We start from the raw sequence: 26,834 nt of genomic DNA, 5'->3' as shown, positions 1-26,834 counted from the left end.
TGATATTTCTGTTTACGTTCTTGCATATGTTTACACTTATCTCATAAAAAGTAGATTTTTAAAGAAAGAGTTTGAACTTATATGAATGTTATTTCAAATCTGATGTTTTTATAGGATTTTTAAGCCCCACGAAATTTTTTTCTGACATAGATCTAAAAATTATGGTTGTTTATGTGGATTTCGAGGAAATGATGATAGAAACATGTTAGAGTTTATTTTGAATCATAAATATGAATATGCACAGTGCTATTTTTGAAAAACTAAGCAAATGAACAAAAGTGTAAACAAATGAGCTTAAAAAGAAAAAAATATAGCATGTGTTAGGTTGTTTGGATAATTCCACAATCCTTAGTAGATGGAACTTAGATGTAAGTTGAAACTTTTAATTCCATTTTCGAAAAGGAGAGTGGAAAACTTTGTGATCCTAAGTAACTGAGAACAGATACAAGTTGAAATGTTTGACTCTCATGTTATAAGGGTGAATGAAGGAAGTCACTTTTATGTCTTAGTTGATATCTTTTGGTATGTATTGAAAAAGTATAGAAGATATTGACATTGCACAAGGCATAAAAGCAGACCACACACAAGCTATATGAGAAAAATAAGTGCGCATAAAGAAAAAGCGTGAAAAGAAAAAAAAGAAGATAAAAGAGCTTAAAAAGAAAGAAAAGTTCAATGCTTAGAAGTGTAATTGAGAAAACCTGAGCAGAAAACATATGAGTGAGGATAAGTAAATAATAATATGTTTTTATTGGATTTTCTAAGAATAAAACATAAATAATTGTGATATTTTAGAAAAGTGAAAGAAATTCTTTTCTGTGGTGGTGCATAAAAGACTCTAATTATATTTCGATTTTGAAATAACAGGAAATATTTGTGAAAATAAAGTCTTTCATTACCTACTACTTATGAGGATGTGTAATATTATGCATACATGACAGAGATGTTTGTGGGTAGCATCACTGCAAACCCTCACGAGACCTTACTCGTCCACTGGGGTAACCCAGGGGTTGAAAGGGCTTGTTGCATGAGCTAAATGCAACCGTGATTCCTACGAAAGTGAGTTAGGTGATAGTTTGATTTCTTGCATTTTTCTAGTTTGCTCGAGGACTAGCAAAACATAAGCAAGGGGGTATTTGATCATGCATATAATTCAGGGTTTATTAACATTTAAATATGCATGATTTTATGAAATAATGTTTCAAAAAACCAATTTTATGTTAGTTTTTGAGTAAATGTGCTAAAATGATTTAAAAATAGAAAATGCATGAAAAATAGTTTTATTTTTACATTTTTATACATATTTTAGTTTTTATTATATTCATAGTAGTTTAGTTTTAGTTTGCAATTAAAATAAAAATAAAAAAAATAGAGAAAATAGTTTTTAAAATCATTTTAAATGTTTGTTTTTTAGAAAAGAAAAAAAAAATATATAAATATAAATAGCTAGAATAGTTTTTTTTAGTTTTGATTTTAATTTTTGAAAACTTTATAATAAACTAGTTTACATAGTTTTTGTTTTTTAAAAAAAATTGAAAAAAAATAATAAAAACAAACTGGTTTACACGGTTTGAGTGTTTTGAAGACATAGTTACAAACCGGTTTGTGATTTTGAAAATTAAAAATAAAATTCTGTTGCAAACCGGTTGAACCGGTTTGGAGTTTTTTTAAATTGAAAAAAAACAAACAGCAGCAAACTGGTTCAAACCGGTTTGCTTGCTGTTAAAAACCCAAAGGAGGGGAAATTTCCCCCCGTCTCCCCTGTACGCCTGAACCATTTCCCTTTTCCCTTCTTTTCCTTCTCTTCCCTATCTTCTCACCCTTCTCCACCATCACCGGCCCTTCCTTACCCTACCTTCCCCTTCTCCCTTTTCCTCTAATGATATTCCAGCCGGTGGTGGTGGTGACTCTTCAGTCCGGCGACGGCGCACGGTGGATGACCGCCATTTCTTCCCCCGATTCTCTCCAGTTACAGTAAGTTCAGAACTTCTTCTTCTTCTACTTCTTCCTCCTCTTCATCTTATTCCTCTGATTTTTCTTCTTCCACTTCTTCAGCCGATCTGTTCTCCTCTTCTTCTGATTTCATCTTCTTCCACTTCTTCTTCTTCTTCTTCTTCTAATCTACATCTTCAGCATTTATTCTTCCACATTCTTCTTCTTCTTTTTCCACATTCTTTTCAATCGATTCTGTCGTGAGGTGTTTGTTTCAGAAAAACTAAAATTTTTTTATATAGATCCTTGTTGTTTCAGATTTTTGTTTTTCATTGTCTGATCTGCTATTCTTTAGTTAGTTTTCGTTGATTCATTCATTGTTCTATTTGTTTGTTACAACATAGCATTTTCATTTCATAATCACATTAAATTTTCGATTCTTTCACTTCTTTGTTTTTCTGTTCTTTGTTTTCCCTGTTTGTTCATTTACTAAAAATCATTTTCTGCTTTTCTTCAGTTATGCAATTTTCCTGTTTATGTATATAGCATTCGATCGGTTGAATTTCTGTTTTGTATTCATTTTTTTTAGTTTTCACCTGTTGTTTTCTTGTTGTTTTTTAATACCGAATTCATGTGTGTTCAGTTTTTTTTCCAGGTTGAAATTCTTGTCTTTGTTATTCATTAATTGCATGATTTTTCCTTCATTAATTTTCTGTTTTGCTTTCCTATGCTAATTAGAGTATTCTACTATTAGTTAAATGATTAGTTTACTCTATTGTTGGATACTAGTTAATTGAGTTGTAATTAGTTGTTAGTTGGATAATTAGCATTGTTAATTAGTTTGTAGTTGGTAATTAGTTAGTTAGATTTAATTAGAAATCAAGTGCATTTTGTTATTTAGATTTCTTGCTTAATTTCTTTTGTATTTTTAGCATTTAGTTAGTTTAGTATAGTTTTCCTTTTATCTCTGGTACTGCTCGTGTTCCTTTGAATTGTGCAGGATAGCACAAGAGTGGAGCGGAAGCGATTACGTGACACGAAGTACGAAGAATAAAGTCTTTTTACTTTTTAGTTTAGATTTAGGAATTTAATTGGGTTTGTAAATATTGCACTTTACGCCCTCTGCGAAGGGTATTCATTTGTTGTAATAGTTAGTTGTTTTTACCTTTTCTGAACATTTTTACATTTCAATAATTTGGCAATAAAGAATAGTTTAGAATTGTGTACTTGAATACGATATATTTCCGTTCTCTGAGTTCGACCCGGTCTCATCCACTAGTGAGAACCGGTTTTTATTATTTGATGTCTGGTTTTCACATGTTTTTCATATAAAAATCTTTTCAAAATTACAACGATTTAAAAGAAGACATCAATAAGGTTGCATTTTAGATAAGGGGCAATTGGGTAATTGAGGTTTGAAAAACGAGTTTGGCAAGTGTGGACTCCTCCAAATTCGTGGGAAGCAATTTAGGAAAGTTTGGAATTTTTATATCCAGCCAATTTAGAGGAGACTTAGCTTTTTAATTTTGGAAACAAAATTTAAGTTTCAAATTACTTTCTAAAAAGTCTCTACACGATTTTGAGAGGGGATTTAAGTGTTCTCTTTTCTTTTAAGAAAGCCAAAAACGTGTGGGCCCCCTTTTGGTTGGACGGTTTTTTCCTTCTCAACTTCCCAAATTGGTTTTGAAAGCAATTAAGGAGAATAATAGCCCTCTAGCTGGACGAATTTTGATAGCCCAAGCTTGCCAAAATTGTTTCTTCTCATTTAGTAACCCCTTTTTCCAACTTTCCATATTGACTTAGATTAGATTTAGTTTTAATTATTTTTAAAGTTTGAATTAGTGTTAAGTTTTGGGTAAGTAATTTATTCTTTAGGTAGGCTTTAATTAGCTTTTAATTATATCCATCTAGGTGTATAAGGTAGATAAGTGCATTTCATTAGTTGTCATTTTTGATTTTTAATTAATTAGTTCTAGATTCTTAGGTTGATATTTTTACTAATTTTCTAACCTAGTCAACCTAGTGGACCCATCAAGGTGGGTTGCGAGCTTAGACCAAGTCAAAACCTATTATAGACCGTCCCCCTTAGTAACCCTAGTTCCATCCTAACCCTCTCTAATCCATAACCCTAGTTCATTTACTTAGTTTCTTTTTGTAGTTGACGACTTGTTTTTCCTAACATTACTTTAGTATAGCTTGACGTTTGTGTGTTGATTTATTATTGAGTGTGTATTCAGATTGGTATTAGAATTAGGTCATTAACATCTTCCTTTTACTTACTGCATATCTCTCATTTTATCATAGCTTAGGTGTAGTTCATGCTTAAGTTAGTATAGTTAATTTAAGTGTTTTTAATGCTGTTATTTTTTATAGTTTAGCATTCAATTAGTAGTGTTCGTACTGTTGTTGAATTTAAATTATAGTCATAGTGTCAAAAGTGTATTTCCCAAGTGAATAGTGTATTGATTTTCAAAACCGATTTTTGCCCTATCTTGAACTCGTCATTTTATGTGCACATTTCTTGAGTTTTTTGAAAATTTTTGCTCTATTCTCTTTCTTCTGATGTTCAGTGTCTGCAGACCAAAATTCAGCTCATTTAAAGTTGATTTGGTTAGGTTTTAAAGCATTTTGCAAAAATAGCTTTTTCGGGTTTTTCAGTTTCGGGTCCTGCGATTTCCAAAAACTTCTCGAATTTGAAACGCTTATATCTGGAGTTCCAGAAAGAATTTTTCAAATCCGTAAAAACTGTCAGATTCTTGAATTTGTCAGAAACAGAATAGAAAAGATTTCAGGAAATTTGGACTTTGTTTTTTCCTTCAAACATTCTGTTTGCAAAAAGCTGTCAGAATTCACTTTTGCACTAGTTAGGGGTAAAATCATCATTTCATTGTTTTATTAATTTTTAGTTAATTTTTAGTGTTTTCTGCATTTTAGTCAGTGCATCTGCATCCATTAACGTAGTTAGACCTAGATTAATTAGTTATTAGAATTATTTTGGTATTTTATTTTATTTTAGTGTTAATTAGAATTCAAGTTGGTTAATTTCTGTAGAATTAGGTTTAGTTTAATTTTTGAATTTATTTTCTATAATTGTTTACTGACTTTTTATTTTCTTTGTTTTAGGTTGAAAAGCTACTCAAGATTACAAGGTTAATCTTGTCCAGAGTGAAAAAAGTGACATTTGAGTGAAAGGACAGAATTGCCCTTGGCGAACAGAAGAAGAATTTAAATTGGCTTTTCTAGTTAATTGTAATTGTTATTTTGTTATTTCATTAGAATTGTATTTATTGACTTAGATTTAGAAGTGTAAATTTATAAATTGAGATTTTTAGAATTAACTTGAATATTTCTCGTTCCCTGTGGATTCGACCCATACTTGCCACTTCCGTGGAAAGTCGATTTATTAATTTTGGTTGATGATTTTCCAATTGTTTTTATTAAAAATTATCTTTTAAAAATATCATTTACAAAAAACCCAACCAAATTTTGGCACCGTTGCCGGGGAACGACGAATATATTCTGTTATTTCTTAGATTTCAGTTTATTAATCTGTGTGAGTTAATTAGTTAATTAGTTAAGTAGTTGTTCTTCTTTTCTAGTTGGTAGGATTAGTAAGTGAATATAGGCTTAACATAGTTAGTAAATATAGAATTCACGTACTGTTTTTCTAGGATTCACTGAAAAATACATTCTGCAAGGAGCGATTAGACAGGTGGGTTTTAAAGAACATAGTTTGTGATTTCCTGTATTTTTATTTCAGTAATTTAGATTAGTTTTGCTTTGTTATTTCTTTAGCATAAGTAGATAGTTCTGACATAGTAGTTTAATATTCTTAGTTAGATTTTGCTTGTGTTATTCAAATTTCAGTATTTAATTTAGTTTAGATTTAGACTTAGGTCGGTTGCCTACATCTGGTCTTAGTACCAGTGTATGCAGGGGCAAAGAGCTTTGGGAACCCCATTACATCCATTTGTTGACAACCTAGAGAGAATTTTACATTCTCCTCAAAGTTTGACAATAGTGGACGATATGGATGCTGCAGCTCCAGCTCCAGTTCCTCCACGTGCTCTAAGGGAGTACTTCACTCCCATAGACTATGTTCAGGCATCCTGCATTCAGAGACCCAATGTAGGAGAGCCCTATTATGAGATTAAGGCCAGTGTCATTCAAATGTTACCATCATTCTATGGCCTTAGTCTTGAAGATCCCTACAGACATTTAGATGAATTCCTCGAAATCTGTTCTACAGTTAAGATACAGAATTTCAATGATGATGCATTGAGGTTGACGCTGTTCCCATTTTTATTAAAGAACAAGGTCAATTATTGGCTAAAGTCCTTAGATTAAGTAGAAATAGGGTCTTTGGATCAGTTACAGCAGGAGTTCCTGAGAAAGTACTTTCCCATCGGTAGGACGAACCAGTATAGACGAGCCATCACTAGATTTTCAGAGTTAGATGGTGAGCAGTTTCATGAAACCTGGGAGAGGATTAAGGATCTCCTTAGGAAGTGTCCCCATCATCAGGTGCCGAGATGGCAGTTGGTGCAAAGCTTTTACGATGGATTGTCTGACAGGAATCATCAGATGATGGATTCTTCATGTGGTGGGACCTTCATGTTGAAGAGCGAAGATGAAGCATGGAGATTGTTCGATACATTAGCAAAAAATTCTCTCCACCATGCTTCTAGTTCGCATTCTGATAGAGCCACACCTAGCATTCAGAAGAAGGGTGGTGTCCTCGAGATTGGTCCATCTACTGCATTACAGTGCAAGGTGGATATGATTGCTCAGAAGTTGGACCAACTTCTTGCGGGACCATCAACCAGTCAGCAGGTGTGTACTCTTTGTGTCAGTCCAGCACATGTGATCACTGAGTGCCCTTTGGCGGCTCAGTACCCTGAATTTGTGCAAGAACAAGTTCAGGCTGCTCAGGGTTATGCCAGACCCCAGAATAATCCGTATACACCTACATATAATTCGGGTTGGTGTAACCATCCCAATTTTTCATAGAAGAATCCACAGTCGTCCACTCAGATTCCTCCATCTTCTCAGCTGGCTCGGCCGCCAGCATTCACTCAAATATTTCAGAGGCCGAGCTATCCTCAGAACACTTCTTTATTTCCTCCTCCGATCTCACAAGAGTCTGCCCCACAGACATCTTTCGAGGAGAGACTTCTCTAAGCATTTCAAGAGGTGAAAACCTCTAATCAGAATGCTTTCGAGAAGTGTAGCCAGATTTTGAGCTCTCATACGCAGTCCATTGTGAAGTTAGAGTCGCAGATAGGACAGTTAGCAGAGGCTATTAGTAAGAGACCTGAGGGTAGTTTGCCGAGTCAGGCAATCATGAACCCGAAGGGCAAGGATCAAACGAATGGAGGCCTGTACAATATTGAGTCACAACAATAGGCCAAATCTGTTATGGCCCTGAGGAGTGGACGTGAGTATCACGTCGAGAGTAGAGAGAGTAGAGAGAGGATCAATGAGCCAGATGCCAACATTTCATCTTCTGCGGCTCAACCATCATCATCATTCCCCACCCCAGTTTATAAGCAGGATAGGAGTGAGCCTTCTCACAAAGAGGAGGACCTTCCAATGTATATCCCCAAACCACCCTATCCCAAAGCATTAGAATCTCCCAAATTTAGAAAAAAGCAAGGCACGAAGATCTAGGACATGCTTGAGATATTCAAGCATGTGAAGATCAACCTGCCTTTGCTCGATGCCATTCAGCAGGTGCCGGCATATGCCAAATTTTTGAAGGAACTATGTACCCAGAAGAGGAAAGCTAGAGTAAAAGTTCCTATCAAAGTCCATCTGACTGAGCAGGTGAGTTCAGTGATTCAGCATCAGACGCCACCAAAGCTCAAGGACCCTGGAGCCCCTATCATTGCTTGTACCATAGGGAACATTTGAATAGAACGCGCTTTACTCGATCTTGGAGCAAGCGTGAACATTCTGCCCGAATATTTCTATGATTCATTTGAGCTAGGAGAAATGAGATTAACTCCAATTACACTACAGTTGGCAGATTGTTCTGTCTAGGTACCGAGAGGTGTCTTGGAAGACGTGCTAGTTAAAGTGGATGATTTCTATTTTCCAGTCGATTTCATCATCCTTGATATGGAAGGAGTGGATAGCCAGCACCGGACTCCGATCATTTTGGGCAGACCATTCTTGGCTACTGTCAATGCATGTATAAATTGTAGAACCAGAGCTATGGACTTGTCATTCGGCAATAGAAAAGTCAAGTTGAACATTTTCAATGCTGCGATGGGTCCAGCGGGAGATATGGAGTGCTTCCAGGTCGATATTGCACATGATTTAGTGGAAGAACAGTCAGAATTGTACATGACAGAGGATTTCTTAGATTTGTATCATACAAGGAAGGATAATTGTATAGTTAGTGTAGATGTGTTCGGAGTGTCATCAGAATTACCTCCTTGGAGAGCTGACATTGAGCCTCTTCCAACACTTGCGGAGACACCCACCAAATCCTCGATAGAGTCTCCTCTGAAACTTGAGTTGAAACCCTTACCGAATTCACTCAAGTATGCATATCTCAGAGTGAGTGAGACTCTGCCTGTGATTATCTTGTCACTGCTCACTGAGGAGCAGGAGCACAGATTGCTTGATATTTTACGAGAACACAAGGCAGTGATTGGCTGGAGAGTGGCTGATTTGAAAGGGATTGATCCTTCATTATGCATGCACAGGATTCATTGTGATGAAGAAGTCAAGCCAGTGCGAGACATACAGAGAAGATTAAATCCCAACATGAAAGAAGTGGTGAAGAATGAGGTAGTTAAGTGGTTGGATGCCGGGATCATTTACCCCATTTCTGATAGCCAGTGGGTCAGTCCAATTCAGGTTGTACCGAAGAAATCTGGACTCACTGTTGTGGAGAATGAGAAGGGGGAAAGCATTTCGATGAGGACCACCACAGGGTGGCGAGTCTGCATTGATTATAGAAAGTTGAATGCAGCAACACGGAAGGACCACTTCCCGTTGCCATTCATTGATCAGATTTTGGAGAGACTTGCAGGACAAAGCTACTATTGTTTCTTAGATGGATATTCCGGGTATAATCAAGTAGTTGTCCATCTTGACGACCAGGAGAAGACTACATTTACCTGTCCTTATGACACCTTCACATTCAGACGTATGCCGTTCGAGCTCTGCAAAGCCCCGACAACTTTTTAGAGGTGCATGTTAGCTATCTTCTCTGACATGGTGGATGATGTCATGGAAGTTTTCATGAACGATTTTTCTGTTTATGGCTCTTCATTTGAGGATTGCCTCCAGAAACTTACTTGAGTACTGAGTAGGTGTACGGAGACAAACCTGGTCTTGAGTTGGGAAAAGAGTTATTTTATGGTCCAGGAGGGGATTGTGTTAGGACACATTGTGTCCAAGAGAGGGATTGAGGTTGATAGAGTGAAGGTGGAATCTATTTCTCGATTGACTTGATCCACCACTGTGAGGCAGATTTGGTCATTCTTAGGGCATGCCGGATTTTATAGGCGGTTCATCAAAGATTTTAGCAAAATCTCTTGACCGCTTTGTGCATTATTGGAGAAGGATCAACCATTTGCGTTTAGTGAGGATTGCATGAAGGCCTTTGAGACACCCAAAGAGACCTTGACTACTGCGCCCATTTTGAGACCTCCGGATTGGACTCTTCCATTCGAGATTATGTGTGATGCTTCTGACTATGCTATGGGGGTCATTTTAGGACAAAGAATTGAAAAGAAGTCATATGTGATATATTATGCCAGTAGAACTTTGTCCGATGCTCAAATGAATTATACCACGACAGAGAAGGAACTTGTGAACACCCCAATTTTTTCAAAGTTTTGTAAAAATGACCCTTTTGCCCCTAACCCCATTTTCTGAGAAAATCAAAGCAATTTCAAAAGCTAAGTTTCAGTCATTCTTTAGATTTTCGGAATGAATTCCATATTGATATACTCAAAATTCAATTCTGAATCCGAACCCAGTATTTTAAATCCAAATCTGAGCCTCGTTGTCCAAAGTTTCAAATTAAAATTTTAAAATATCAAAAATAAATTTTGAAAAGCTCAGACTGTCCATCTGGTATTCTGTTGGATTCGCAGCCTTGTATTTCTCAATTCGAGGTTTCAAACCTCGATTATTTTCTAAAAATTCAGATGTAAACTCATTTTCTGAAGAAATTTCCCCAAAAATAGCTTTTAATTCTCAGGAAAACTCCTTTTTGAAAATATTTTATAAAAACACAAAAAAAATAGTTTTTACCTTTAAATTCTCGTAAAACTTTAAGATTTTATTCTAAAAACTGCAAAAAATGGAAAAATAACATAAAAAACCAAAAGATTGGGAAAAGCTACAAGAAAAACGAAGGATGTTTAAGCTTTTGAAGCCCTTTTTCCAAAAACCTCACTCTCAACCATTTTTCAAAAAATTCCCTAAAAAGAAAACCTCTTTTTGGAAAAAGAGAGAATTCCTAACGAACTCCTTCCGCGCGTTTTCCCCTCCTCTCTCCATCGTTGATTGAAAACAAACTCTTCTTCTTCACGCCTTCCATCTTCAACGGAGAAATTCTTGAAGCTTCCTCCCTTTCTTTAAAAGGGGCGTGAAGGAGAAGGGTTAGAGGATCCTTTTTTTTACATATCATACAACGGGCATCCATTTTTTGTCTCTGGCATCCATTCTTTCGTCTCTGGCATCCATTTTCACCGCTTTCTTTGAGATACATCCATCTTCATCGCTAACCTCTGCAGCTACAGAACCTCTGTAGCATTTAAAGCTCCAGCCCTTCTCTGGACTTCCAAAATTAGCCGAAGAAAAGAGACCACTTTTGCAGTCAGATCACGTGGAAGCCGATCCACTGAAAAGCAAAAGGAAGTCTCCCTTTCCTCCTTCCTCCTTCAGAATCCCAATAGAGCAAGGTAAGAGTCCTTCCTTTTCACCATTTATCTATGAATTCCATCGTCTGTTTATATATAAATTCCTCATCTACATTTTAACCTTTTTTTTCACGATGGATTCCTTGTTTTGTTTAATCCATTTTCTTACATATTGGTAATCGGTGATGCCTCGCAATGGCATCGCTGATTCACCCGGGCTTTGAATTCCCATTTACATCTGATTTCATTTTGTCTTTCCTCTTTTCGGTTTGGATTTTCCTTATGATTTTAAATTCTTCTTCCTTTCTGTGTTTCCGAATTTTCTTGTGTTTTACTTATTTCCTGCCCCACGGAAGCATCAGTGGTAGCGGTGATTTACTTATTGTAAATCAATCCACCTCAATGCCACATTAATGGAATAGTCAGATTCCTAGACTTGCTTTTCTTTCTTTCTTCCATGTTCTTTGAAATTTCTTTAGACTTGTGCACTCTTCAGATCGTTCAATATTATCCCACATTTGTATCCTTTTCATTTTTTTTTACTTTATTTAAGTATTTTTTTTCTTCCTTGGCTTATATCTGATTGCTTGTTTGCTTTGGATCTTCAACGTTTGGTTCTGTTTTGTTTATCTCATTCGGCAGATATCCCCTGCTTATCGCATTCTTGTTATTTGATGAATCACGATACCTTCCTTCACGCACAGGAGGTATCTCCATGTAATGAACATTTTAACCCTGTTCACCATCACATTTTTTTCCCTTCATCCATGAATTTTCATTTTGAGTTGATCTTGTTTACTTGTTCACAGTAATATTTCACTCACTACATTATTCCCTGCCCATCGATTCAATCTCTGTGTGCATTTCTTTTTATGTCAAATTTTAAGAGTATATCATGATTATATCCACTTTGTTTGATTTTATCTCATCATGTGTTTTAGTTTTCTAATCCAATACCGTGTTCATGTCAATTACATCATATTAGCTTTAAGTATGGGCTCTTTATCATATGTCTGTTGAATCCATAAGCATCAGTATGTCATTTTACCTACATTCTTTCGTTACCTTGCACCCACAATGTTAGCCCATGGCATTTCATGATACCTGCTCATCCTTGCATCATCGTCCATTCTAATTTTCTGTTTTGTATTTTTCTTTTTCTGTTATAGCAACGTAATTGCATCTGTCGGTCATATCCCTAGTATAAGTAGTTCATTGCACATTGTTACCATAGCTTATCGGCCCCCAGCTCACTATCACCCAATGCATCCCCTCATAGCATTGTATATCCATTTCATTCTCTGTATGGCATCGATCCCTGCAATCCCATTTGTTGTATCATCTTTGTTGGTTTACATCATAGTCATCCCCTGTTTATATTTAGTCCAATCAATACATCACATATTCTTTTGTATATGCATTGTTATTCGGTCCAGTCTTAGCATGAGTATGTTTCTTCATTTAGCAGCGCAACTTCAGTAGGCACATCTGCGTCTGTACTCTTTATTGGCAAATACCTATACCACTTACCCATTCATCCCTTTGCCACCAAGGCCAGTCACAGTTGGTGACTACCATAATGACCAACAATATGAGTATGGTCAGAGAAAAAGACATTGCCAACCCCTTTTTAGTAAGAGCGTTTGACATAGCTGAAAGCCATTTGTTAAGTGATTTGCATAATCCAACTCGCAGAAATCTATCTACTGCAAATCGACTTGCCGCTGAGAGTGATCTATTGACTTACCGTGACATGATAAACCAAGTGAAGAATTCGGTCTGTTTCATGAAATCGAGTGGAGGAATCAATATATTCGTCAATCTAAGCTGTGGCTAGTTCTTATTCACTGTTCAACCTCCATAGTAGCACCTGTACCTTCATTTCCTGTACTAATCACCTCTGTACATTCACACTGCATAACAGTAGCCACTTGCTGCAGTTGCATTTTTTTTATTTTAGCATTGGTGTAGTTCATCGCATAACACCTCACTAGCACAACCCTTTTTGCATTCACCCTTAGTTATCAATCATTGTTTACTTGTGCTTCAGATTTGATATCAGTCTATTCGTATATGCGTTGGTTTAACCTCCCAACATTTCAATTTGCATACTCTCCCAAAAATTTTTGCAACTTGGTGATAATGTTTGCTTAGGATTTGTGCCGAAAGGGTGTCTAGAAGTAATTCTTTGATGATGACTGAATCAGACTTCAGAGTTACTGTAAATCACGTTAGGCCACTGGTTCAAAGGGCTAGATTTTTGGGTTATTGTGAAATGTATTCTTGGCTGGTGTCATGCTCGGGTCGCAGATGACTGACTTACCTTTCTTACTATGCTCAATTTTGGTGATCGAGGTTCACTATGGTTTAACAATATGGTGATTCTTCAGCAATCTGTTCAAGGGAATGGGTTGTCAATTGTATTTGGTCCACCTGTTATGACTGCCACAACTATAATATGTGATTCATTTGATTATGCAATTGCAATTGCAGGATAGATAGTTGCATCTTTTGACGCTTCAGTACCAGCAGAGAATAACGAAACTTCTTGTTTTATAAATATCAAGTTCTTCATCAACACCAGAACTCATGTTAGAAATCTGCCCTAGAGGTTGATTCATGGGAAGTATAAAAAAATCGATCTGTCATGATTTTTTTTCCTTTTCCAATAAGAATGCTTTGTCCATAAACTAAGTAACCAGGAACAAAGCATCCACAGATTTTACTCTCCCAGATCCAGAAGTAGCATCAAATAAGCAGTTCGTTTGGAGGGATATGCATCACTGGAGGCCTTCATAATATATCATTGTGCATTCTCGCCGCATTTTACTTGCTTGTTTCATTTTTGTGGCATTTCATTTGCTTAGTTCACTTCATTAAAATTTCATAACATGCCATTGGATATCGGTCATAGTATGTCATTCGATGCTTACAGCATGTTATGAGGCTTCTTAAACAAGCTTCAATACCTTTCACATCTGTTACACAGCACCTTATCTATATTTTTCATGTCACTACTAATCCCATTCACATAATACCCATTGTTGTGACATTTCACCTTCCCCTGCAGTCCTTAGTCACAGTTACTTGAGGTTAATCCCACACTTCAAATTCAGTCATATTTGCTTCCAGCATCACCCTTTTTTTTTTTATCACAAAACTGCCTTCACGGCTAAAAGGGTTGCTTGCGGCAACCTGGATATAATCTATTGTATATACCCCCATATGTATATATATATATATATATATGTGTGTGTGTGTGTGTGTGTGTGTGTGTGTACACCTATACATAGATATATATACTTATATACATGTGAATATACCTATATACGTATATATATATATATATATATATATATATATATATATATATATATATATATGTATATAGGTATATATATCCTTTCCATCATTTTCATCATACATATCTTTTCACTATTAGATTTCCATATGATATATGTGATTTTTTTTACTAACCTGGTTGTTTTTTAGGAAATATGTGGAAGATATCATTACTTGGGGTTGTAAATTTGATTTTACATGTTGTGATAGCTAGATTTGAATGAAAATTTACATTTCCCGCTTTAGGTAGAATGAATGAGCATTGTAAATATCATGAATTGCTTGTTTTTCATGCATTTTTGCTTTTATTTCTCAAATTCTCACAAATGGCAACACGAATGGCACGTGCACCATTTCGTAAGAGGTAAATTAATCCTAAGTTGATGATTTACATCAACGGCCATAGTCAGGATGTAAGCAAGACTTAGTGTTTCTATCTTTTATAAAATAACACTGGATCCACACTGGATCTATTTTTCAAAATTCATCATATTTTCCTTAAATATTTTCTTCTTTTATCAGAATTTAACTTAAAATTAACTCAAAATATATACCAATGGCCATAGTCAGGGTATATTGAGGGTTCATTTCATTTTAAATTCTATAAAAACACCAAAATGTACTTCATTCTTCTCTTGAATTTAAATATAGATTATTATATAATACATTCAATGACCATAGTCAAGAATGTATTATATCTTCAATCTTATTTTAATTCACTTAAAGAATGGAATAGCTTTTTCAAATTCCAATTTCAAAATTCTTTAAATTCATTCATCATTTAGGATAGAATTGCATCAATATTTTCAAAATTCTCTTTCAAAAACCCAAGTGATTATGAATATCCCTTCTTCAAATTTTTATTTAAAATTCCAAATCTATCTCAATTTCAAAGTCCAATTTGACTTTGGAATTTCAAAATCATTTCATATTCAAACTCCAAAATTCCAATCCAAATCCAAAATTCAATTTCAAAGTTCAAATTAAACTTTGAAGTTTCTGATTCATCTTCTGATTAAAAATCAAGTTTTAAAAATCAAAGTTGAGATTGACTCTGAATCTCAAAATCCAAACCTTCCTAAGTTTAATCTGGGTTTTCAAAACCCAGACCCATCTTTAAAAGTCCTATTTGGACCTTTCAGAATCCAAAAAATCCAAAAATTAGATCCTAATCCCAACTTGGATCCGGATTTCCAAGTATAATTCTACTCTGGATCTCAAATCACATATCCAAATTCCATTTAGGATCCAGAACCCAATTCTACCTTTGGATCTCAGATTTCAGATCCAAAATCCATTCTAGGATCCAGATCCCCATTCTACATTGGATCTCAGATTATAGATCCAAATTTCAATTCTAGGATCCAGAATCCAATTCTACTTTGGATCTCAGACTTCAGATCCAATTCCATTTTAGGGTCCAGAATCCAAACTTCATATCCAATTCCATCTTAGAGTCCAGAGTCCAATTCTATCTTGGATCTCAGATTCCAGATCCAAATTCCATCTTGGATTCCAAATCTTGAATCCAATTCCATTCAAAATTTCAGATCCAAATTCCACTTTGATTCCAATTCTTAAAACCAATTCCACTTCATTCCAGATTTTAAATCAAATTCCCATTTAGGATTCTAAATCTAGAATTCAATCTCCTCCTGAATTTCAACTCTATTTAGAATCCAGACTTTGGATTCAGATCCCATCTTGAATTCCAAATTTCAAATCAATTATATTTCTCAATTCTCTTTAGATTTCCTACATTTCATTCTGATTTCAAAAACTTCAAAGTTAGAGTTCAATTCTATTTCATCTTTATTCTAAATTCAAAGTCCATTTATGACTTTAAAATTTCCTTTCTTCTTTTTTTATCTCAGTTTCAAGATCATTCCTTTTAAAATCCAGATTTATTTTCCCAAAGCTCTTGATTACTCTAAAAACTTAGAACTCTAAATCTTAAGTTCTAAGTTAGAAACCATTTCTTCACTTTATCAGATTCATCTCAGAAACACTTGGAAAAATTTCAAAATCATTTTTGAGAAGAGCATACATCTTTGCATGGCACAAGCATGATTCTTTGTGCATCTAGACTTAGGATAAATTCTTAGATAATTTCTTAGCAAAGCAAAAGGCATAAATTCGACCCTTGGTTCCATTACCCCTAGTAAAGGCGCCAGGAACGGTCGAATCTCGTACCGACGAGCGAATCCCGTCTCTCAGCTTTCCCGCAAATATTTTAAAAACGGAGGCGAGTTATTTTCTTAAACATTTTCAAAATTTAAGGTCAAGTGAGACCCCGCAAAAGAGTTCATCTTCTCTCTTTCTTTCTTTCCTTCCTCTTCTCTCTTTCTTTTCTGTCTTTTATTTTTCTCCCTTCAAAAAGGAGAAAAATGGAGGTTGGAAAAGGAAAAGAGAAGGAAGAGAGAGAAACCACAAGAGGAAAAATTTGGCGATGATCACAGTTCTGGCGACCGTGATGGGACCCGTCTTCGTTCAGTCGAATTTAATGCCTTTTCTTCTTTGCTTTGATATTATCTAAGTCTTTATTCTTCAAATGTCAGCTTCATTTTCCATGCAAAACCTTAGGAGCCTAGACTCTGTCCTAAGCTGACATCATTGCATATAGGATTTAAGTATGGTTTGGTAGGACCATGTTGAGGAGATTATTCCATGTTCACATTTGACTTAGGTTTGAAATACAACTCTCCTCAATTTTAAGGATTGAATGCAAACAATGTATGCAAGTGTATGCTTCTCTTCATTTTTAATCTATCTCTTTAGGACTTGCATTAGAGCCATCTGATTTCTTGCATGTTGAGCATATTTTAAAAACCTCCTTACCTATATTATCCTGGTCTTCACGTTGCTGGGCTGTCTCACTGAACCATAGTTCGGGAGAGAGCCTCACAACTGGGCCACTTATTTGGGTTCGCGCCCCCCTACCACGTACCTAAGGGCCATAGTCCGAGGTATATCGGTAGGTGCTCAAGGATGTTGGGAAGCCATTACCTTAGAACCGGAGAAATATTTCTATGCCACGTACTTCGAGCATCGGCTTGAGTATATCGGCATATCTTGATTGGAATCAGATGATTTGAACCCTAGAGTTAGGATTAAGGTCCTACAAGCCATTTCAAAATATTGCATTTAGAGTCAGCCTTTAGGGAGTGTTGTGTGCGCATCCTTGTTTATGCAGCTTAGTTGTATGATAACTCTCTTATTCTTTCATATATATGTATCAAACCCTTTTCAAAAACCCTGGGTGTATTATTCAAAACTTACCCTTATTTTCAAAAAACCCAGGTGTATATTTTTATCTACCTACATCTCGTTCCTCTTTTAGATCAAATTTTCTTCAAAAACCCTGAAAAATTCCTTTAAAATTTCATCAACCATTTCAACATTTCCAGGTTTGATTCTTTAAAGAGTCTATCCGTAAGTCCTGCATTCTATCTAATTTTCCTCACTCTTCTTCTGCCCCAGTATCATTTCAATGGCGTCCGATTCTCTCAATGCTGTCTTTCCCCGAGATCATGTCTTCTATCAGATTCAGGATGGATCTCTGGATCAGCGGGTCATCCAGTCTCGTCCTTTCTTCCCTCGGTGGTATTATTCTTGGTTCGCCACATTCTCACGTATGTTCCCAGACCACTTGGATGACTGTGGGTTGGAGATGGCATCAGCGGCAGACAAGCGAACCATCAATGGAGCTCTGATTCAGGCCATGGCAGAACGGTGGAATCCACGTACCTGCACATTCTGGTTTCCTTGGGGAGAGATGACTCTACTGATGGATGAATTCAACGATATTATGGGATTGCCCGAACCAGCTGGTCATCCAGATGATCCTGTCGAGCAGCAGTTTTTGATCAACATCAAAGCAGTAGATGTTCGAGAAGCCTTGGCCAGAGCAACAGGGAGTAGATCCTGGCCCCTTACTGAGATTGGTGGGAATCAGTTCATTGATCTGTTCGGACTCTATCGCAAATATGGGGCCTACGAGGAGGTTGACACCTTGTCTCGAGCAGCGAAAGACAGGATTCAACATGCCATGATCCTGTGCATAGTTGGATTAGCTTTCTTCCAAGATGGTCAGAATTTCATAGATGTCAGAGTCGCCCAGCTCTTTCGAAGATGGGGAAGCAAGCACACCCGTCAGCTATCAGTTTCTATGGCAGCCTTGGCTTTTCTTTACAGAGGCTTGACTCGATTTGCCCTCGAAGAGACCATTCTAGTAGAAGGATGCACCTACGCCCTGCAGTCGTGGTTCCTGCGACACGTTCTTTCGAAGGCCAGTTCTTTCAGATTCAACAGTAAGCAGCCGAAGTCAGCCATTCAGTGCCGAGCTTTGATCGAGAAACTGCATCAGGAGGAGATTACTTGGGACTTCTTTGACAGAAGGGAGATCGTTCCTCGATACACCTATGCTAGCGACAAGCGCTATAGATTGCTTGGCCCTTTCTTTTGTGTTGATTATCAACCGGAATGATGTCTCAGTCAGTTTTTGCAGCGACAGATTCGTACCAACACCCGTTTCCCGATAGGCAACATGCCAGAATTCAACCTACAGTCGGATCAGTGGTATGGGGCATACCATGTCACCAAATATACTTGGAACTCCTTTGTTTCTCTGTCTATATTTCCTGGGCCAAATGTATCATCTGAATATCGAGAGTGGTGGCAAACTGTCTGCCCACCCTCTCTTTGTCTTTGAATGTTAAAAATATCAATAAAAATTACTTTTTGGCCAAAATTTTGTTTCTTGTATTTTGTTTATATAGCACAAATAGTCACAATTTTTTGTGATGACCTCATCCCGAGTAAAAGGGACATTCCTCTCACATTGATCTTCAATATATTTTATCATGGTTGACGACCTCGCCTAGGTAACAAGGCACATTTCTCTGTTATCATCAAATGGTAACACAATTATCACAAATCATGTGATGACCCAATCCCGGGTAATGGGATAATCTCTTGAAATTGTCTACCAAAATCCTTCATTCTTTTCCCTCAAAAAGTTATAATTTTCGAAAAAGCTTCTCCATACTCTAACCATTCCCATATTTCTGCAGGAAAACTTTGGCATCTGAAAATGGTTCAGACAAGGGTTGGTAAGCAGGCTGCTCAACGACACAATGACAGCGAACCAGAGGAGATGAATTCTCCTAGAGTATCCAAGAAGCATGACTCGGGGGATGAAAGCGACGTTGATCCGACCATGTACCGGGTTTTTCAAAAGATGATGACCAAGATGATGGCCGAGCAGGCTAAGGCTGGTCTCAAGAAGGCAGCTTCTAAGAGCAAAACTAAGAAGAAGCCCATAAAAAAGTCGGTCAAGATCAGTAAGCAGAAGGTACAACGTGACAGCACCTCTGAAGATTCCGAGTCAGCAGAAGAGAATTCTGAAGAAGAGCAGTTGATCTACGTCCCAAAACATATGCGACAATCCAAGAGGCCAGTAGAAGAGCCAATGTCAGTAAACAAGCCCAAGTATGGGGCCCCTGCAGAGGATTCAATCCAGACCTTGACTAAAATAGTTAAAGATCTGTAAATCCGTGACAAAGGAAATAGGTCATACACCAGGCAGGACTTCTACCTCGGCTTGGAAGGGGACATCAGTCTGGAGAACCTCCCCCGGAAATTCATTAAGTTTGATGGATCCGGCGATCCTAAGGCCCATCTTGCCATGTTCTTTGCCGAATGCGCCCGGTTCAGCGAAGACAATCGTGCCCTCTTTCTCTGTTTCCCCCGCAGTCTGGAGGGGATAGCTGCCAAGTGGTACGCTGAGCACGTCAATCCCATCGAGTTGAGGGATTTTGACAAAGTTGTCAATATGTTTGTTGAATGCTTCCTGTTCAACACGGAAGCTCTGCCCACTCTGAACCACTTGTGCAACCTCAAACAGGAGCCTAATGAGAAGGCCAAAGATTTTATCCACAAGTGAAGGAGCCTTTGCAACAAGATGAGAAACCCTATTTCTGAGGAACATGCCCTCCAAGTCATTCTCAACAACTTCTCCCAGCCCCTAAAAAGCCTCCTCTTCCCATACCTCTCCAAATCCTTTATCGAACTGACAGAGCGAGCATAATGGCTCAAGATGGGGGTAGAAAACGGGATGTACGAGGGTGTTGTTTTGGCCAAGAATATCTCAGATCCAAAGAAGAAGGCACACTTCACTTACTCCGCCGAGGTTCCAGGGGATGACCAGGGCAGCAGCAGCAAGCATGGCAGCGGCAGTGGCACGAAGCCCGAGCAGAACAGAGGAAGAAAGGGGAAATTCTTCAAAAACAATGACAAGCCTCTCCCGACCAGTCCTCAACAAAAAGGGGACCTTCAAGAAAAACTCAAACATATAAACTGGAGCAGGGATCGGAAATTCACTCCCCTTGACCAGCCTCTATAGAAAATTCTGGAATACTTGTTGTCTCACAGAATGGTGAAACTTCCCAAAGTTGCAGATCCGCCAGTGATCATGGGAAGATTCAAGGAACATTATTGCAAGTTCCACAGGGCAATGGGCCATGACACTGAATACTGCTTCGTCCTGAAGCATCTGATCCAGGACTACATTGATAAAAGCATCCTTATTGAGGATGAAGAAGAGGGCAAAATGGACATCCTGTCCGCCCCATTCCCAAAGCATTCAACATCAACCATTTCTGAACATTCCTTCCTGCCACAAAGTCACATACATCCATGTTCCAGCGAAGAAATGAGTTTGCAACATCAGGTGATGGTTTTACGTCAGGATCAGCCTGCATCTCGGAGAGGGGACATCCTCTCGTTTCTGAACATAAGGAATATGTCAGTCGAAAGCGGAAAAACCCAAGTTTTTCCAAAAAGATTTCCGAAAAAGGAAGCCTGCACAGAGGAAGTAGAAACCTCTGAGGCAGCAGAAGAGCGGGCCAAAAGCCTTCAGAAGCCTATTACAGCGCTCTCCAACATCTCCATTTTCGAGTTGACTCATGATTCTCCCCAGCATCGGGAAAAACTAGATGATCTACTGAGAAAGATCAAGGTGAAGCCGGGCACCACGCCCGAAGACATGGCACAAATTGTAAACCAGGCGATGACAAACACGCCTATTACTTTCTCTGATGAGGATTTGCCTAAGCCTCATTCATTCCACAATAATGCACTATACATTGTGGTAAGGACCCGGGGCATGACTGTCCCGCATGTACTCGTTGATGGAGGTAGCAGCCTCAACATTTGCCCAGAGATGACAGCGAAATCACTGAGATTGAAAGAAGAAGAATATGTGTCTGATCCCATTACCATCTACGGCTTCGACAATCACGGGTAGACTGCCAAGGGCAAGATCTTCCTAGAAATCTTCATTAACTACTCAATGCACACGGTATTATTCCATGTTGTCAATGTGCCACCAACTTACAATCTGTTGTTGGGACGAACATGGATCCACAATGCCAACGCAGTTCCGTCGACCCTCTACCAGTGCATCAAGTGGTCCAAGGGCGGAATGATTACTACCATCTTGGACGAAGACCCTGAAGAAAGGCTGCCACAGCCTATGATTCCTCGTCCAACATTCACAGCTGACATTCCAAGCATCCGAGAAGCGGACGAAATCAATCTTAGTGACAGCTTAGAGATGCTGAAATTAAAAGATGTCATGAAAGAAGAGAACGTTGCAGCCACGGTCCAATGGCAGGGACCTTGTTTCTTCAAGTTAGGAGGACGCATCAATTACGCCTCCTTCAAAGATCATCCCTTATTTCCTCAGTTTTCCAAAGCAAGAAAGAGATTTGATCTTCTGATAAAACATGGATACCAGTCATTCCAAGGCATGGGGAAAGATGAAGACAGCATAATAGAGCCCATCATTCCAGTTCAGCATGCAGACAGTTCAGGGTTGGGGTTCACCGGCCAGAATTCCAGCAAAAAGACAATTTTTGTCAGAGGAAGCCAATGAAGAGATGATGCCTTAGTTTTTCCTGCTTTTCTATTCTGATTTCTTTGTTTAAAATCTTGTAGGGACAACACAGTCCCATCTTTTGTCAGTATCTTGTAAATACTATGCTTCAATCAATGAAAGATCAAGCTTTTTCTTCATATTCGGGCATCTATCATTCCTTCTTATATCTTGTCTATGTCATTGTTCTTTACTTTATACAAAAATTTGATTTGGCTCGTACTTTCTCTTAAAAAAAAACTTTCTTACATTTTCAGGACTATTAACTCCTGAGTCAATGACGAAATTCGTTATCAACCCCAAATATCTAAAATTGGCAAGGTTTCTTGAGATGAAAGATAGAGTAGAGGTCAGCCAGACAGCAGAGCAGACCGAAGAGCCGGCCGAATTCGATTCCACCATTCAGGAATTGCCAGAATTTGCTCACATTCAGAAACAGGATGAACCCTCATCTTTGGTCCAAGATCCAACTGGGGATATCAACATTAGGTCAGAAGGTGATCCGAAAATTCTCAAAATCGGGACGAGTCTAAGCGAAGTTGAAAAAGCAAGGCTCATCCAATTCCTCGAAAAACATCAGGAAGTATTTGCCTGGACTTATGAGGATATGCCAGGATTAGATACCAAGCTGGTTGAGCATCGACTCAAGTTGAAACCAGAAGCCAGACCAATCAAACAGAAATTGAGGAAATTAGACCCTCGAATTGAGCAACAAGTCAAGGAAGGACTTGAAGATTTATTGAAAGCAGGCTTCATTCGGGCCATTGATTACCCAGATTGGTTGGCAAATATTGTGGCAGTCCCTAAAAAGAATGGAAAAGTTCGGATTTGCATTGATTTCAGGGATCTCAATATGGCCACCCCGAAAGATGATTATCCGCTTCCCAATATTGACCTGTTGATCGATAGCACAGCAGGTCATGCCATGTTTTCTTTCATGGATGGATATTCAGGTTATAATCAGATCAAGTTGGTCGTTCGTGATCAGTCAAAGACTTCATTTACTACCCCATGGGGAACCTTTTGCTACACAGTCATACCATTTGGACTCAAAAATGTCGGGGCAACTTATCAGAGGGCAATGGCCGTTATTTTCCACGATCAAATGCACAAGAATATGAATGCATATGTGGATGACATTTTGGTTAAGTCTAAAGAAGAAGAGGATCACCTCGATGCTCTTAGTCAAGTTTTTGAAAGACTTATTCTTTACAAGTTAAGACTTAATCCTCAGAAATGTGTCTTGGGAGTTGAATCTGGCAAATTGCTCGGCTTCATTATCAGCAAGAAAGGGATCGAGGTGGATCCGGCTAAGGCAAAAGCCATTATTGATATGCCGCCTCCAACTAATCTCAGAGAACTGCGAAGCCTTCAAGGGCGTATTCAGTCTATTCGTAGGTTCATCTCTAATTTGGCTATGAGATGTGAACCCTTCAACCATTTGCTTAGAAAAGGAGTATTCTCAAATGGAGAAAACTTGTCTAGCCCTGGTTTGGATGTGCCAGAAATTGAGACATTACTTGTTGGCTTCTGAAATCAAATTCCTATCGAAGCTTAATCCTCTCAGATACATTTTGGAACAACCGTTTCTCACTGGACGGATTGCGAAGTGGCAGGTCCTTCTGATGCAATATGACTTAGAGTATGTTTCTCAAAAGTCGATTAAAGGCCAAGCGATCACAGATCAATTGGCGGATTTCCCTTTGACGGAAGAGATTGAAGCAGAGGATGATTTTCCTGATGAGCACATCTGTAATATCCAACAACCTCCAGTTTGGAACCTTTTCTTCGATGGCTCTAAAAACATGTCTGGCATCGGGATCGGAGTCTTGTTAATAACTCCAGAAAAAAAAATGATCCCTTATTCCCTCAAGCTTGGTTTCCAATGCACTCATAACATGGCCGAGTATGAAGCTTTAATACAAGGCCTCAAAATTCTACAAAATTTCAATGTCAAGAGAGTACATGCTTTTGGCGATTCACTACTTGTTGTCAGTCAAGTTAACACTGAATGGCAAGTGAAAGATTCCAAATTAATTTCATATCAGAAGATCGTCTTAGCTCTTGTGGACATCTTCGAAGAATTTCAGCTCAATCATATCAGAAGAGAGCATAATCAGATAGCCAATGGCTTAGCCAGTCTGGGCTCCATTTTATCCTTCAAAGGTGGTGAATCATGTCGTTCTTTCGAAGTCGACAGACTTGAGCAACCCACTTTCGATTCAAGTGTGCAAGTAAACCAGGTCAATCAGAAGGAGAAACCCTGGTATCAAAATATCAAAGATTTCATTGAGACTAGTGAATTTCCACCAGAAATGCCAAAAAAGGAGCAACGTGCGATTCAGTGTATGTCTACCCGATATTTCATTCTTGCTAATGTCCTCTACCACCGTGGTTTCAGTTCTGAGTATTCAAGATGCTTAGACAAAGAAGAAGCTATGGAAATTATTCAAGAGGCACATGAAGGGATTTGTGGCGGCCATATTGGCTATCAGACTCTCGTCAAACAAATCGTTCGAGCAGGGTACTATTGGAATACCATGCAGCAGGACTGTCATCGATTTGTGAGGAAATGCGTCAAGTGTCAAATGCACGCACCTTCCATTCATATACCAGCCACATATCTCCAATCAGTTGTTTCTCCTTGGCCATTTTCTATGTGGGCTTTTGATGTCGTAGGCCCAATCACTCCTTCTGCTTCCAACGGCCACAAATACTTTCTGGCCGCGACAGAGTATTTCACAAAATGGGTTGAAGCTGTTACTCTACGCACGGTAGAAGGCCGCCATGTGGTTTCTTTCATTCACAAGAACATCCTTTGCCGCTTCGGCATTCCGCATGACATTGTTTCAGACAATGGAACCCATTTTAAAAATGAGAGGATGAAAACATTTTGTTCTACATTCAGAATTTCCCATCATTTCTCAGCTCCCTATTATCCTCAAGGGAATAGCCAAGCAGAGGCTACCAATAAAATCTTGATCCGTATTTTGGAAAGGACTGTGAAGACAGGTCGAGATTGGCATGAGAAAATTCATGACGCACTTTGGGCATACCGGACCACCATTCGGACTCCGACTAATGTCACTCCTTCGGAACTTGTTTACGAAACTGAAGTAGTGTTACCTCTCCACATCCAGAAGCCCGCTCTCAAATTTGCTTCCCTTATAGAATTGCCACTTGATCAGTATCAACAGCAGAGATTGGTGCAGCTGGATTTACTGGATGAAAAGAGACTCAAGGCAGCAGAGCACGCTCAAGCTTATCGACAAAGGATAGCTCGACACTATGCCAAGTCCGTCATTGAGAGAAGATTTCGAGTTAACGATTTGGTGCTCAGATCGACAACTCATCTCAAGCATCGACCACGGGGCAAGTGGTCACCCAATTGGGAAGGCCCTTATACGGTTAAGGAAGCACTTCCTCGCAATTCATATCGTCTAATCAACGCAGATGGAGTGGAAATGCCAGATCCCATCAATGCTCTGCATTTGAAGAAATTTTATACTTAGAATTTTCATTCTAAAGCCTTTTGTACTATTCAAAGAGTCATTTCAATAAAACAATGATCTTCTATCAATTCTTACATTCTTCTCCATGATATTGGGGCATTTTATTGATCTATAATCATCTTCTTCCGTCATATGCAGCCAGGATTAGACAAAAGCTCTTTTCCTCAAATTTTGTTAATTCTTAATTAATCCTGTGGTCTTTATTTTTCATTTCATTTGATTCACTTTTGGTTTGATCAAATTTACATCAAGCTAATGCTCATTTTTGTCAAATTTTAACAAATTTTTCAATCTTATTAAAATCTCATCTACTTTTATCTTTAAAAGTTACCCTTTCAGGATAAGGGATAAACCTGATGCCTCCTCTCAATGAGGTATTCTTTTACTATTTTCCCCCATTCAGGATAAGGGGATAAATCCTGAATTATCTTCTAAAAACTCATTTTGAAAATCTAGCTCATCTTCAAAACCCAGTTCTTGCACTGGTTATTTCTTAAACTTTTTCAATCATATATTGAGCTCATTTAGAAAATCCAGTTCTCACACCGGTAACCTTCTAAAATCAGTTTTCTGACCAAAGACCTTTCTCCTTCTAAATTTAAGTTTTGGCTTAAATCTCCCAAAATTTCATGTATTTCCAAAGGATCCAGCATCTCGCTGGTCATGTATTTCCAAAAAAGATCCAACACCAGTTGGTCATGTATTTCCAAAAGGATCCAGCATCTCGCTGGTCATGTATTTCCAAAAGATCCAACATCTCGTTGGTCATGTATTTCCAAAAAGATCCAACACTCGTTGGTCATGTATTTCCGAAAGATCCAGCTCCCGCTGGTTGTGTATTCCAAAAGATCAAACCCTTAGGGTGCGACTCCTCAATTCTATCATTTCCAAGGTCTTCAATCTCACAAATTCTATCAGTTTCCCAACCTCTGGTTGTAATATCTTCAAAATCTCATCATTTTCTCAACCCTCGGATTATAATCTCCCAAATTCAATCACTTTCGAACTATCAGATTAAATCATTCATTTTCAAATCCAGTGTTATAGCTGGTCGGGATTTTTAAATCCAGTTTCTATAACTGGTCGGGATTTTCAAATCCAGTTTCTATAACTGGTCAGGATTTTCAAATCCAGTTTCTATAACTGGTCGGGATTTTCAAATCCAGTTTTTATAACTGGTCGGGATTTTCAAGTCCAGTTTTTATAACTGGTCGAAATTTTCAAATC

At 38.0% G+C, this 26,834-nt stretch overlaps 1 pseudogene; it reads right to left on the bottom strand.

Moving 5' to 3' along the window:
* The window catches only part of LOC149834867 (methylmalonate-semialdehyde dehydrogenase [acylating], mitochondrial-like), a 157,054-nt pseudogene that overhangs the window by 68,971 nt on the left and 61,249 nt on the right, over positions 1 to 26,834 (bottom strand).

Source organism: Nuphar pumila, chromosome 6, assembly GCF_984573655.1.
Source record: "Nuphar pumila chromosome 6, dmNupPumi1.hap1.1, whole genome shotgun sequence".
NCBI classification, from domain to species: Eukaryota; Viridiplantae; Streptophyta; class Magnoliopsida; order Nymphaeales; family Nymphaeaceae; genus Nuphar; species Nuphar pumila.
The sequence above is the reverse complement of the archived record's forward strand: the minus strand, read 5'-3'. Positions and strand labels throughout refer to the sequence as shown.